The sequence below is a fragment of the Equus asinus genome, chromosome 5 (genome assembly GCF_041296235.1).
Source record: "Equus asinus isolate D_3611 breed Donkey chromosome 5, EquAss-T2T_v2, whole genome shotgun sequence".
In the NCBI taxonomy this organism is placed as follows: domain Eukaryota; kingdom Metazoa; phylum Chordata; class Mammalia; order Perissodactyla; family Equidae; genus Equus; species Equus asinus.
Genome location: NC_091794.1, coordinates 42437437 through 42454353, shown reverse-complemented (window position 1 = coordinate 42454353; position 16917 = coordinate 42437437).

Sequence of the window (16917 nt, the reverse complement as noted above, 5' to 3'; positions counted from 1 at the left end):
TCCTTTAATTTGTGCTTGTCTAGGAAACTGTATCTGTCTTGCCATTTTGAAAGATAACCTTGCTGGGTAAAGTATTCTTGGCTGTAGGCTTTTTCCTTTCAGCCACTCCCTCCTAGCCTGTAAAGTTTCTTCTGAGAAGTCAGCTGATAGCCTTATGGGGTTTCCTTTGTATGTCACTTGTTGCCTTTCTCTTGTGGCTTTTAGGATTCTCTCTTTATCTTTAATTTTGGACATTTTAATTATAATATGTCTTGATTTGGGCCTCTTTGGGTTTATCTTGTTTGGTGCTCTCTGTGCTTCCTGTATCTGAATGTCTATTTCCTTCCTTAGGTTAGGAAAGTTTTCAGCTATTATTTCTTCAAATAGATTCTCTGCCCCTTTGTCTCACTCTTCTCCTTCTGGAACACCTATAATATGAATTTTAGTGTGCTTGATGTTGTCCCAGATTTCCCTTATACTGTTGTCATTCTTTATAATTCTTTTTTCTTTTATCTGTTCAGTTTGGGTGATTTCCTCTAGACTTTTATTCAGCTTGATGATCCATTCCTCTGTGTCATCTACTCTGCTATTGATTCCCTCCAATGAATTTTTCATTTCCAGTACTGTATTCTCCATTTCTGGTTGGCTCTTTTTTATATTTTCCAATTCTTTGTTGACATTCTCACTGAGTTCATCCATTCTTCTCCCAAGATCAGTGAGCATCCTTATTACTCTTCCTTTGAACTCTTTATCAGGTAGATTGTTTATTTCTGTTTTATTTAGTTCTTTTTCTGGAGTTCTGTCCTGATCCCTTACTTGGAACATATTCCTTTGCCTCATTTTTCCTCTCTCTCTGTGATTATATCTATGTATCAGGTGAGTCAGCTACATCCCTTGATCTTGGAGACGCGAACTTATGTAAGAGATGCCTTATGAGGCCCAGCAGTATGCTTCCCTCTCATCACCAGTTCCAAACATTCCAGGAATGACCTCTGTGTGAGCTATGTATGTTCTTCTATTTTGGTAGGGTTGTTCTTGCTGCAGGTGCCTGGGAGGCTAGGCTGTTCCCCTGGCAAGCTGGTTGTAATCCTCAGCTGTGTGTGGTTGCTATGGACGCTTCAGTCACTTTATCAGGTGTGAGGAGCTCCCACGCAGTTGGCTGCAGGTTCTAATAGCACATTCCTGTTGCAGTTTTTCTGTTAAGTGAGTAGGTTCCCATCATGGCTGGTTGCTCGTCTCAAGGGCTTACAATTTCTATAGGCCTCTGGCCTGCAAGGCTGTTGTCACCTCTCTCAGGATTGCAGCTGAGCAAGGCTGGCCCCAGGCACAGGAGCACCCAATTGTTTCAGGCTTTGGAAGGTGAGGCTGAACCTCTATGTGGTTATTTCAGAAGCACAAGTCTTCTGCAGTTGACAAACCCCATGGCCCACAGGCCCACTCAAACTGTCAACATGTTGCTGGCCTGTGCACACTTCCCAACCCCCTGAAGTGGAGCCAGTTGCCCCACTGCAGAGACCCCCACACATTCCTCCAATGCCCCACACACTCCACCAGCTTCTCGGCACACCCTGCCCTTCAGAGGCAGACCAACTCGCCTGCCTGCAGAGGATCCAGGAACTCTACCTATTCAGGCCCAAAAGTTGCCTGAAGGCTCGCTGTTGGGTAGGGCCAGTCCCTAGGGTGGGCTGCCCACCCTGGCTGAGGTAGATTAAATCATCAGAGCTCTAGTGGACAGGGCAGACCCTGAGCTAAGAGGCCAGAAGAAGAACTCCAATAGGGTCTGCCACAGTCTGTGTCAGCACACCCATACTAGGTCACAGTAATGGCTGCTGCCAATGTCTCAGTGCCTGGAGAGGCCTCACCTCTCACTGAGATGTACCCAGAGGCTATCAGGTATGTCTCTTTCCAGAAAGGACTGTGCACCTTTTTTTCTAGTGATTTTAGGTTGCTTTCTGAAATGGGTGAATTTGTGCCTGGGCCCCTTAAGAGCTGTCTTTTCTCTGCTTATGTCAGATAGCTTCTCTAGAGGTATACCCCCATTGTAGTTAATAGCCAGCAAAGCCAGATATTATGAGACTCATCTCAGATATGCTGAGTCCAAGGGATGCTTACAGCAGTAACATTCCCCCCCTGCTCAGGTCCCCTCTCCTCCAGGGAAGTCTGCATACCTTAGGATTTCCCCTGGCTGGCCATGAAGCTCTATGGCTTTTTTTTTCTCTCCAGAAGGAATTTCTGCCTATTCCACCTCCGTGAGGGCTATCCCTTGTTGAGGGGGTTCTTTTTATCCAGTTTCCAGTTCTCTCTCAGGGAGGTGATTGTTCCAAGAATAGCTGTAAATTAGCTGTGTCTGTGGGAGCAAGTGAGTTCAGAGCCCACCTACACTGCCATCTTGATATCAATCCTTATTGTCATTTTGACTTATTGAATATGTTACCATGTTTTTGCAAATGCTTTTTACTATTTTTATTATTTTATAATATTTAATCACTTTATGGGACAAAGACGTATTCCATGTCCCATTAAGATTGGATATTTAATACAATAATAAACAAGTTTGTGCGTATAGCTTTTTAATTTTGATTGAATTTTTCTATGATACATTTCCACTAATCAGATTCCTGGGTTAAGAATATGGATTATTGGGGCTGGCCCCGTGGCCGAGTGGTTAAGTTCACGCGCTCCGCTGCAGGCAGCCCAGTGTTTCGTTAGTTCGAATCTTGGGCGCGGACATGGCACTGCTCATCAGACCACGCTGAGGCAGCGTCCCACATGCTACAACTAGAAGAACCCACAACGAAGAATACACAACTATGTACCGGGGGGCTTTGGGGAGAAAAAGGAAAAAATAAAATCTTTAAAAAAAAAAAGAATATGGATTATTTTTTTGGTCTCTTTATATGTGTTGACACATTGCTCTCAAAAAGGATTACATAAATTTGCACTATATCATTGACCAATCTTGCTCTAATGTCTAAAACACTGAGAGGATACTTTAAAAAAATAATCTAATATAAGAACAGAATTATATTTTAATTAGAATTATTTGACTTTTGATAAGGTTATATGTTGCTCCTTGTGTAAATGTCTTCATCTCTTGTAGTCTCAAATCAAATACTAAGCAATGGCAGAGATGGGCAGAATGGTAGCCAAATTGAATATAGAAGACATTTATGAGCAAATTATGGACATTCTTCTTTCTTGCAATTAAATAGGGCAATGAACCTGCCCAAAACTATGATTCAAGCAAGAACTGACCAATATTCAGTATATTTCATTTAATTATTAGTATTAGCATGGGCAAACCATGATATAAGTGCTAAAAAAAAAACCTTTTTTTCTTATTCTGGAAAAAGTCTGATAAGATATTAAAAGATTTTATCAAAGTTCTTTCTTTAAGCTTTAATTTTGCTCATCAAATATTGATTCATGTAGATCACTGGGCTTATGGCACTTTCCTTGTTATTTTTTAATAGACTTATGACACACTACTTATTGTTATGTTTATTTATGTGCGTATTTCCTCGGTATGACTCTAGTTTTCTTTAGACCACAGACTCTGTATTGCTCATTTTTAACCATAAATAAATGTCAATTTATAATAAATCAAAATGGCATATTTATTAGCAAATTATTGTTTACTTGTTATGATCAATTGCATAATGAAAAAGTTCATTCATGAATGTGCTTAACAACCACAAATCCAATCAGTTGAATAACAGTCTATCCCAAGTCACTCATTTCAGGGCAATATTTGTTTATTAACTAAAAATAATCCAAACTTCATATATAATTACATAATTTAAAATATACAATTTTTAAAGATAGATGTTATATAACAACATAGAAAAAATCTTTAAAAAACATAACTTGACATTATTAAATTAAAAAGTATATCTATCACTATCAGATTTTGATGTACATTACTATAATAATTTATTTTAACAATAATTTAATTTTTTGTATTAGAGGATAAAAAGACCATGGAGGAAATGCCTTTAAATTGGGAGAATTCAGGGGATTTACAGTGTTCTATAACTGTATCTTTGAAATTCTTATAATAAACGTATTATTTTCTAATCAGAAAATAAAAGCACATGAAAATTTAGAGAAAAAAGTTCACAAAAACTAGGATATATGTCTTGAACATTATGACAAAACATACTGTTAAAGTCAATAAAGGCATTAATTTTATACCCATGTTTGGTGATACTGTTTTCTACCTGATTCCCAATTATTTAAAACCCTATTATAACACCCTATCACTAAGATTTTTATTTTAAGAGATAGTACATTTGCTGCCTTTTAAAAATACCAATTGTCATTGATTTACTTTTTACCAAGTAAGTTTCTATTCTGTTTTGAGAGTTCCAGGACACCTTCTTTGATCTACTAGATAAGAGGTTCTCAAACTTTTTGGATTCAGGACCTCTCAAGACTCTTAAAAAAATTATTGAGAGTTCCAAAGAGCTTTTCCTTATATGGGTTGTACCTATTGGATTTTCTTTATTCCAAAGTAAAACAGAAATTACAAAATGTTTAATTTATAAATTCATTTAAAAACAACAATCCAAACCCATTTCACATTAGCATAAATAGCTTACTAATTAAAAAATATAATTATTTTGCAAAACATTCAGTGCGAACAGTGGAATTATTTTATATTTTTGTAAATCTCCTTAATTAAGTCCAGTATAGTAGAAAACACCTAGATTCTCATATCTGCTTCTGCAGTTAATCTTTTGTGATACGACGGTTTGGTTGAAGTATATGAAGCAAGTCCAGCCTCCCACAAATGTGCCGTTGGAAAGGGAAAAAATATTTCCGTAGACTTTTCACATACTTTTGATTCTGCACCAAATATCAAAAACTGATATAGTTTCTTAAAAGTTAGTGGGATCTGAATCTATCGTGACAAACGTTTTGTCTTCTGTTGATGTTAAAATCCACTGACCTATTTTGTACTTTGAATGGCTATTTTGTCCATTCATGATTTTGAAACATTATGTATCGAACGTTTGGAAAATATTGGTTCACAGGCTTACGCAAATCTCCCAAATGCTGACATACTTCATTATATAATATCAACAATTCACATTCACTAATATCACCACTAATATCATAAGAGTCTTGAAGCAGGATCAGCTTTACGGGAGAGTAAGCTGTGTTATTGCAGAGGACCCCACACTTAGAAGGTCCTCATGCTCGGTTTAGTGCTCTGCTGTTGCCATCTTGAAATTTTTAATAATTTCATCTTTGGACTTGTGTTTTGTAAGTGAAGCCCAATGGGACAATAAAGCAAAAGAGATACACACCATATGTAGCATGTCTGCTGGTCGTTTGCATACAGTGTTCTCAACACCCGACTATCACAAAATTCTGGTGCACCCACAATGTGTGCGAGTTCGGTGAGATTCAAAGTAAATACTACATGGTAAGCTTGTTAAGCCTATGACTGAGTAAGTGGGGATGCTAACAGTCCCAAGAAACCACATTTTTCAATCAAATCAGACTTTGCTTTAAATGCAGAAAGAATGCAGTGAATTCTAAGAAGGAGGAACCACCTAAAAACTCTATCATATCTTTTCTTATTGGTGTCCCTTTTCTGTAATAGGCGACCATTTTCACTGAAAATAATGACAGTAATTAAATGAAAGATGGGACAACCCATAGCTCCGTTTCTTCTTAGTCCTTCCTTAGTCATAAATTAGCTGAAGAACATGCGAATGTCAAGAAATGAAATAAAAACAGTTGCCTAGTGTTGTGCATCATTTCCACTCTTCTGGTCAGAACAAAAAGATATGCATGTATAAACTATGGAAATACAAATTGTGCAATTTTTGTGATTTTGTGCATGAATCAAATGTTCTTATATATGTATATAAAACTGGCATTACACAATATAAACAGTAAAATTCATGCTAGTAACTTAAAGCGTTAATTTTCTTTACTTAGAACAGCATTAAGTACCAACAAAAAAAGACCATGACAAGCCAAAGGAGAGACTACAGAAGGAAGAAAAAAGCTTTTTAGTATCCATAATGGCACTTTCTTCCTCCTTTTTGAACAAAAGCCCCATATTTTCACTTTGCACTGAGGCCTGCAAATTACGTAGCTGGCCCTGTCTTTAACTATTGAGAAGCTGGCAAGTGTATGGTGGCAGATACATATTTTCAAAATTCTGATTTTAACTAGAAAGCTCAAATTTTATCATTGGCCACAAATACTGCCAATTGTTCTCCTTGAAGTGACAGGCTCACTTCATTCTATCTTAAGAAAATCTCTGCCAAATACTCAAGTCTGAATAACCAGTTTCTTTCAAACAAAAAGAAGTATTTCATTTTGAAAAAAGGGGAAGTTCAGCTCTCAAGAATTGTACAATGGGACAGCCATCACCCTTTTGTATGTAACAAAAGTGCTTAATGAGTATTTTGTCACAAACAATACTAAAAGGACAAGTACTCAAAGATTGAGATTGAATAAAATTAATAATTTTTACTGCTCCATCCAAGGCATTTGTAAGTGAAACTGGCTTTTTTCCACTTTTCCCGTACATGAATGGCAATGAAAAAATGTCTACCAGTACAGTTTACTGCCACCACTGTGATTAAGACTCCAGCAGTTTGTCCTCCCATGGCATTTGCATCATCTGTGTAAATGTTGACACAGTTAAAAAAAAAAAGGTAAATAATTTCTTAGTATTATAATGAAAATAATTTTGACCTCATGGACTTCCATAAAGGGTCTCTGGGGCATCCAGAGGTCCACAGATCACACTTTGAGAAGTACTACTTTAGTTGATTCACTGTAATGATGAAAAGAACATATTATACATTCTTCACAATGTAATTTGTATTAAAAAAATAAAGACATTAAGCTTTACTAAATATTTAAGATACGAAGGGACACTAGTACCTACATTGTGCATGTCAAATGATTATGTATCATACACAGTAGGTAAAATATCCTAAGGGAAGAGCAAGGTTTTCTCAATCCAAAGGAGTAGACAGTGGTGACTTCACTCCTTTGTTCTTTTATATTTTGATTTATGACATCCACTGGATTTGTCAATTATAATATGCATTTTAACCAGGCTAATCCTCACAAAAACAGTCAAATGACTTTTAAATATTTCTGCCAAGAAACAAAAGGCTAAAAATAAGAAAGAAAAAACAAGCAAACCAAATTTAAATGACAAGAGTTGGCACTTCTGCTCCTGAATCAGTCATGCTATTAGATTAAAATCAGTGATGACCTAACCAGATTTGACAAGAAGTCAGTTCAAAAGTGAGCCACTCTGATGGCCTAGTGATTACAATTTGGCATGCTCCTCTCTGGCAGCTGGGGTTCGGTCCTGGGCATGGAACCACACCACTCCTCTGTTAGCAGCCATGCTGTGGTGGTGGCTCAGATAGAACTAGAAGGACCTATGACTAGAATATACAACCATGAACTGGGTCTTTGGGGAAGAAAAAAAAAGAGGAAGATTGGCAACAGATGTTAGCTCAGGGTGAATCTTTCCCAGAAGAAACAAAAGTGCAAAAGTTCAAAAAGACGATTTGATAATAACCTTTGAATCTAACTCTAAAAAGTGTATATTATATTTGATACTTTAAAGATAGTAACACCTGTATATAAATACATTAATGAGTGTTCTTAATTATTAAATATTAAATAAAATTATGTAAATAAAAATAAAAGGACTACCAATGATGATAATGCATTAGGAGTTAGGGTTTATTGTTAATCCAATTAATCTGCACACAGGTTCATAAAGAAGAAAGAAGAGCACTCCAAGCAAATAATAACCAAAAGAAAACAAAACACTGGTATAATAATATTAATATTAGACAAAATAGAATTTAAGAAAAACTATTAATAGAAATAAAGAGAAATATAAAATCACAATAAAAGAACAACCCACAAAGAAAATATAATAATCATAAAAGTGCATCACTGAAAACACAGTCTTAAGATGTATGAGGCAAAATTAACACTTTGGAGAAACTGACACATCCACAAAGTGTGAAATTTTTACAAATATCTTTCTGAAACTGATAGATAAGACAAGCTAAAAATAAAGACATTGGGAAAGTGACCAACACTATTAACAACCAAGTGTTAATAACTTTGATAATATCTAAGAAAATTAGACATATGTATATTTTTCTAGCCAGCTTTACCAATTATGGGTATTATTTAAATATTATAATAAAGCAAAAATAGAAACAGCCTAAATGTTCAGTAAAAAGAAGCAAGATAAAAAACATACATTCAACTATTAAAAATAGATTTATATTGTTACAGTATTTTTAAATGAAGAAGAAGACAGAACACTGCATATAGTTTAATATGTGTATGTAAAAAAGTCACACACAAACATATCAATGAAATGTGTTTAAAAATAGATTTATAGGGGCTGGCCCCGTGCCCAAGTGGTTAAGTTTGCGCGCTCCGCTGCAGGCGGCCCAGTGTTTCGTTGGTTCGAATCCTGGGCGCAGACATGGCACTGCTCATCAGACCACGCTGAGGCAGCGTCTCACATGCCACAACTAGAAGGACCCACAACAAAGAATATACAACCCACAATGAAGAATATACAACCATGTACCAGGGGGCTTTGGGGAGAAAAAGGAAAAAAATAAAATCTCTAAAAAAAAAAAAATAGATTTATAAAACATGCTAACTAAACTGTTGAAAGTAGTTACCTTTGAGGAAGGACAAGGGAAAAGATTAACATTTTATTTACATGCATATGTATTGTTTAAAATTTTTTAAGACAAGAAGGTATTTAAATGTGACTTGTATGATAGAGATACAGAGGGAGGAAGGGAGAGAACATAGACACCCTTAGGTAACAGCAGGCTGCTGCAACAGGAACAGATCTTATTGGCAAGAGCGTGGGGAAAGAGGTGCTTTGGTAAACTGTGGAAGTGTAAACTGAGACAACAGAAGGAAATTTGTTGGTACTGATGATCCCTGACTTGTGGTATACATGTTTTCTGGTCAATGGTTGCACATCAAGTTGTGTTAAATCAAACTCATTTGCTACAGACACAAAAGTAAAAATCAATTTATAAAAGACCAAAATTGATGTCCTAAAACAAAGAGACTTTGTACAATTCTTAAGTACATATAAGTTATATCATAAATGCACCTGACGAAGTAGGGTGGGGAGGGGTTCTCCTGAGAAATGGAACACCTCAGACATCGTAATACACAAATACGATGAAATTTGGAATGATTCTGCTCTATTTCCCAGTAAATCTTCCTTTAGAAGGAATTATTCATTGCTCTGAAGATGCCCAAGTAAATTCTAAAAAATAGGGTTTTCTTCTCAGTTTACTATATGTACATGAATAACTGCAGAAGAGTTTGAGTGGTTAATAGAAGAAGAGGCCATTATTAATGATGGTATCTTCAACAAATGTTTATAGGCAAAGGGGAACTGTCTCTAGTGAGACTGGCACAGGATGGTTGGTATTAGATTCAAAATATCCTTGTGAAGAAACATACTTTCCCCGCAAAATACAACATGAAAACAGTCATCGAGAGATCTGCCACAAACAATGATCTAGAGAAGAGAAAATTGTAATGTCACTAACAGTATTTGCTGGCTTCAATCTAGCATTGTCCAATTTAAAATGTGGTAAGCTGGCAGCAAAGAGCTAGGTAATTAATCAGCCATTATTACACCAAAATAATTGTTTATGATTACTTATATTTGCATTTGAGGACTGACTAGAGAATAATCTTAAAGAAAGAGAACATCAAAGGTATTTGGGGAAAAGGGTTGAAGAGTGTGAGAAAATAAAATAATTGTTTGCCTCTATATAGAGAGCAGAAAAAAAGATTAATGAAAACAAGTTCAGGAAAAAAAAAAGAGAAGAATAAGAAAATAAGTCTTAGTACACCAGCATAAGCAGAAGGCATTCAAATAAGCTGAAACTTCGAAGTACATTTATAGACCAATTATCAGCATTAGTAAAGACAATAAAACATAATGTGACAACTAGCATGTGAAACAAAGAAACATTTTATTTTCTGAATAGAAATAATGTCAGTTTAATCCCAATATATCTGTTTAGGAAACAAAACTTGTGAGCTTTTAAAAATAAAGACGTGAAAAAGAAAATGTTAAATAATTATTGGGAAAAATGCATTTTACATTATCAACAGGAGATGCTACATAAAAACTCTATTTCAAGAAAACAAGCAGATTCTAATTTCATTCACGGATGCTTTGGAAAAATCGATAGGTCACAAACTGTTATTTGACTAAATTGGCCCTTTCCTTAAACTGAACTGAAAACCAACTAGTTTTTGCCTGCCGGAAAGGCAAAATCTCAATAAACGAATAAATAAATGAAAGAATGGATGGAGGCCTGGCTGGATGGATGGATAAAGGTTGATACATCTTCAGGTTCAATTAGTAATTAAATGTAGAAGTGGTCACTAAAAACAATGAAAATTTTAAAAAATAAAATGAGAAATGATAATGAGTAATAATAAAAACAAAATTTTTTTCTAAAATTAATCCCCAGAAAAGAAGCAAAATATAATTTGAAACACACAGATGGTGCAGGGCAGGGGTAAAGGAAGCAAATTAATAGGGCAAAGAAAAAAACTGATTTAAATATAAGGGGAAAGTAATAGGTATTACACAAAATAAAGGGAACGAACTCTGTAGTTAACCCAGATCTATTTCTTTAGCCCTGAGCTAACATCTATTGTCAATCATCCTCTTTTTTGGCTTGAGGAAGATTAGCCCTGAACTAACAACATCTGTGCCAATCTTCCTCCACTCTATATTGTGGGTCACTGCTACAGCATGGCTGATGAGTGGTGTAGGTCTGAGCCCAGAACCCGAACCTGCAAACCTGGGCTGCCAAAGCAGAGCATGCCGAACTTAACCACTAATCCACGAGGCCAGCCCTCCAGATCTATTTCTTTTTGATTCAAATTCATTTAAACTAACTGAGATTTAGGACTTCTGATGTAATAACTGATGAATACAGATCAAACAGGATTTGTAGGTAACGGGACAGTTCTGACAGCCCAAATGGTGGTTGAATATGACAAAAATAACAAAGAAAAAAGATGAAATTTCTTGACTCTCTAAACATTGAAGTGGCTGAATGTTCCCTTCTCAGCATGAGCATGCTCAGATTGCCTGAGAATTTTTTTCACAGATACAAACATTACCATTTTCTCAGTTGGCCTTACCCAAGGAAGAATCTTCCATAGGGAGCCAATTCTAATTTTTTAAATCTTAAGACAATGAGCCTTAATTATTCCCTGTAAAGTAACTATTTTAGAAAAAATATTATGCAATAGTGTGTGGCACAGCAACAAGAAGCTGAGAAGAGTTAATGGGCAACTGGCCTATAACAACAAAAGGGGAAAGCCTTTGGCTTCACGTCCTTAGATTTTATCCAGCTCTCTCTTTGCATCCTGTTTTTAAAAAATGTCAGAGAAGCAAGGAAGCTATGCAGAGTATGCAGGGTAAATATTTATGATACAATGTTGTTGTTAAAATTTCAGAAGATAAAAATAACATATACCCTATGATTGTAAGCATGCAGAGCACACATACGTGAAAAAGACTGGAAGGAAATATAAAAATTGTTATTAGATGGTTTGGATTAGTGGGATTATGTACTGTTTTTCCTGTTCAGTATTAAGCAAACTTTTTTGAAAATGGAATGTAATTATTAATTTTTAAAATTACATGTAAACGACATTTTAGATCTAAGATCATTTAGATTGAAGGAGACTATTTATGGTTCAAAAAAAATACCAATGTGCAACTTGAATTTTCCCCAAAGGGCGCACATTTAAAAAAAGTGAGATGAACTAACAAGGACATATTTCCGATCATCTAATGATGGAATCTGGAATTTCTACCTATTGTTCACACTGCCTATAATAAAAATTTGTCAGTAGAGTTATAGTTGTTTTGTTTTGGTTTTTCTTTGTCCCTTACGGTGAAGCTAGATATGCTGGACAAACTGGTAGACAGTATAACTTCTTATCTATATGGAGGTATTAGTGAGAATAGAACTCATAAAATAACAGCAAGCAATATGCTCAACCTGGCAGTGCCATTAGAGAATAAGACAATAGTGCAACTTCTTCCACAGGCTCTCACCTCAAAACTTCCACAGACAGGAACAGACCTGAGCTCCGGGGCAGCAGTGTCCATCGCCAACAGATGCCTAATCATTTTCCTCTCTCGATTTATTTACCTAATGGCCTGCATGCTTGCTCTGTTTGTATTTATTTCAGTGGAGGGGGGTGGTGTTACAAACATTATTAACTTTTTTATATATAGTAAGTTTTTTAAAAGGCTCTAAAAATATTGTCAGTTTTAAGAGGCAGTTGAGTTGTGTTTACTGAGAGTGTTGTTATGATTTAGTAAATGGATTTCTGAATAGTTTTTCAGATAATAATCTATTAATAATAGAAGGGTTCAATTATATAGTACAGTTTTTCAGTGCATAAAGGACTTAGGGAAAGATAATGGAAATGGAAGCTATGGGAGATAGAAAATGAAGCTTGGAGGAGGTAAAATTCCCACATGAATGTAAAGTCCTTGTGCAGGGAATGACAGAGGAAGACAACCAAAAAAGGAGACTGTTTTTCTTTTACTTAATTTATTTATAAAGTTCATCGAGTTTTGTCATGAATTCCAAGCATTTGCACTTACAGGAGTGCTGGTGACACCACTCAAAAGTGGGGGGTGAGGACACATGGAGCATTCTTAAGGACAAAAATGAAAAGTTTGGTTATAGTCACAATAAATTTTTCAGTTTTGAAAAAACTTCTGGCGAAGCTTTCTTGTAGGATGTTTGAACTAAAGTGCTGTAGCTTGATGGGGAGGTTTGACAAAAGATTAGGATTTAGGAGCAATTGATTTATAGACAAAGATTTCAAACAGAAATAAAGGATGGTATCTTCTACAAAATAAGTAAAGGTTGAGGACAGAGAACCAAGAAATAAAGTTTGGGGACTTCCCACAGTTGAGAGACTGGAGGAGAAAGAGGAGCTGGCAATAGTGGGAAAGGAGAAGAACAGAGAAATGGGAGCCACTAAATCAGCGAGAGGAAGGGCAGAGGGGATTTTGGGAAAGACTGAAGTGTCAACAGAACAAACATCATTGAGATGTCAAGGAATAAGAGGACTACGGAGAAGCTTTTAAATTTGCTTAGAAGGGCATCATAATGCCAATGAAACAATTGGGTCTGGGAGGCTGGCCCGGTGGTGCAGCCGTTAAGTTTGCATGCTCTGCATCGGCGGCCTAGGGTTGGCCAGTTCAGATCCTGGGCGTGGACCTACACATCGCTTGTCAAGCCATGCTGTGGCAGGCCTCCCATATATAAAGTAGAGGAAGATGGGCATGGATGTTAGCTCAGGCTAATCTTCCTCAAAAAAAAAAAAAACTGGGTCTAATATAACAATTGAGGCAGAAGCAGAGGGAGAGCGTGGTCATAAGTTGGATTTTGGCTGCTAAGAGAATAATACAAGGTAGCTCAATAGCTACAAAGCACAGCAGAGTTACTAAAGAGTCTTTGTTTTTATTAAGATGGAGAAATCAGATTTTTAATACATAACCATTGAGAGCAGAAAACAAAGAAAGATTGATGGTTATAAACAGAGGAAGAAAAGCATGAGCATAATGTCCTTCAGAGAGACAGACAGATGGGGTCAGTAGAAAGAGCATGAACAAAATGGTTAGCTTCATAGGGGAAGGGCACAGAACACAGACACAAGGACGCTCAGTGGGGCTTGGAAAAGGACTACGCTTTTTATAAAAAGCCAGGAGCAGTTATTCAATGTGAATGATGATGAAGATAGATAAAAAAGATACACGTAATCTGAAAATACATAAAATAGAGTGCCTGCCAAAAAGGACACATAAAAAACTCTGTCAAGTAGTACTAATGAAGCTTGACTACATTGACTCTTCAAGGCCCAAATTCACATCTCATTTCAGCTAAGAGAAGAAGGAAAAGTAGGATGGGGGACAGGTATGTACAAAAGCAGGGGGAATGACAGGTACTGTATTTAGGATAAGGTAAGAAATTCAGGGTGGCTAAAGCCTAAGGTATGTGTCGGAAAATGATGTATTCACAGAAGAAACAAATGACATCTTCCTTAAGAAGTATTCTAGGCTAATAGCAGGAATCATTTTTGTTACTCACCCTAGCAAAAGCTTCTTTGAGAGCTAAGTCACTTCATATGCCCCAAGACATAGTCCCACATTCCTCACCAGGCAATCCCTCCCCCTCCAATGCACATGTTTGATGTGTGTGTTGATAATAATTAAGTAAAATTGAATCTTGGCACAGCTGGTTGGGTGTCAGAGCATTTTCTATTATGCAAACTTCTTCCTGCCAGTGTTTACCCATCGACTGTAAATTGAAGAGCTAGTTAAGCACTTGTTTAATGAGTAGGAGGAGTCAACCAATGTAATTCTGAATCTTTTTTTTAACTAAGAGATGGCCTTATTATAATTGTGTGGATAAGTGTTCTCCCTTACACCTTCCTTTTAAGTATGTAATAAAGCATCAAAGAGTCCAGTTCAATGCTTGTCATTATAAGATATTAAATGGAAAATTATTCTATTTTCTGTGAATATATTTGAAATTATTGATAGTTGTTGGTATTTTTTGTTTACTAAGTCTTTGCTAATTCATGTAATCTTCATTTAACAACATTTTACCAAATATATACTTAAATACCAGGAACCATGCTATATACCTGAGACAATAGTCAGTGAAAATAGAAAACAGTTCTTAGTCTCGTTGAGCTTAAAGTCAAATAATAACACAAATAAGCACATAGTTAAAAAGTGAAGTAAGTGTTTCATAGGAAAGAAAAATATCAAGATTCTATGAGTGTAACGCACAAAAAATTAACCTGCATTGCAGATTGGTGAAAAGTTCCCCGAAAAAATAATGCTTAAATTAAAATCTAAACACTGAGTAAGCATCTACTAGAAGGAGAGACAAGAAGACTCTTTCAAGCAAACACTACTGGAAATTTGCTAGAGAGTAGATTTCAGGTGCTCTCATCACACACACACAAAGAGTAACCATGTGAGAGAATGATATATTAGCACATATATAGTAATTATTTCACCATGTATATGTATATCAAACCATCATGTTGTACATCTTATATATATATATACAATTTCTATTTTAAAAAAAGGAAGAAGTAGGAAGACTCTGTGGCAACAGGGAGCCTGCAGAGTCATCTTTACAAGCCCTCCTCATCATGCCCATGTAATTGGGGCGCAGAAGGATGTGGTCAAGCCCCTGTGGTCTTCTAAGAAGGGTTATAAAACAGAGATAACAAGATAAATAGGTTTCAGTTGAGAGAGGAGTAAAATTACTTCCTGCCAGTAGATCAAGGGAGAGTTATCTTTCTTTAAGGAATACCATAGTGACACTCTACTAACTTTGTTCCCTCCAGGTCTCGATTCGTATTAAAGGAATGGATCCAGCAAAGGGCTCCCACCAGAACATAGGGAGCAGGAAGATTTCTTTGGTGGTTCCCAAAAAAGAGTATGCTGGATTGTTAGCAAGGGACCACATCAAATCATTGGTTTTAAATATATTAAAAAATACCTTGTTCTAGAGTAAATAAGAATCAGGCAGTGTAAGGCAGTAAAAATACCTGCCAATCTCAGGTTTATGAATGAGGGCTCAAAGCAAGAGGAGTAACAAACAGCCCAAAGATGTATTCTAGGTCTTTTTATGCCAGCCGGACTCTGGCTGAAGGAAACATATTATCCTTTCCTTCAGAGAGAGGCAGAGAATGATATTTTCTCAGAGCGTATTGAATTTATTTCGCTTTCTTAATGTAGTGTCTCTCAGTATGTGGTTTCACATTTGTTTATACTCATGTAGCCAACTGTGCATTGCTACAAAAAGGAATCTGAGGTCTAAAATAGAAGCATTTTTTTCACTAAAATGTAAATTCTTGAACAAATCACTCTTCCCTGAAATATAAAATTTGAATAACAATTTTTCTTTTAACATTTTGTAAAAGCCTAGTAATAGTTATCTTTCAAGCAGCTAAACAAAATAGAGTTCTGTTTACAGATCAAATCACTTTAATGAGCCTAGCAGAGCAGCAGAAATGTCAGTAATTGCTATCCTTTCATCCTCAGTCCTGTTTTGATGGGTTAAAAAAAAAAAGTAAATCAAACTAGTCTCCAAAATCTCATCAAAGAAAATCAATCAAATGTGGTAGCCAACATGGTATTATAGCATCCACGTATGCATTTTTATTAAAGCTTACACAAAGCTTTTCAGAATCCAGACTTACTGCTACCTAAATTCTAAATCATACAAACGCTATTGTGTGTAACAGTGTGCTTGCACACAGATGGACAGCCTAAAAGAGCCATATTCCCTACGACAACTGTCCTATGAATTCTTAAATGAATGCAAATAAGGATTTATGCTGATGCGTCTGTAGCCCAAAAACCCCTAGCGCATGGGTACCCATAGATTTGAAACTGGGAGCAATCAATTCACCTCCTAGACCAGAGTAAAGCACCATGATATTTCTTAGAGTTTTCTTCTTCTCTCTCACACTTTTTTAGGCTATTATTTGGTAGTGAGAGATTTTCCTTGATTAATAGCTCACGCTTAATTCTAATGCTCATTATAGTAAAGATCTTCTTGCAGCAAGACTGTTAAAAGAGGGTATAGCATGCATCAGGCAAAGCTTACTTCATTCCCTGTGAGCATCAAACAACTGTCATTCTGCTAAATGAGTTGTCATTAGCAGGCAGAGCCTTCTAGAGTCGCTCAGAAAGAAATCTAACTGAAGTGATGACTACTGGAGGAGGCCTGATTGAGTTTGGAGGCCGGGCCGTCCCCTTCCCCCATTCTCCCATTCCGTGCACTAAGCAGTCTTTCTAAA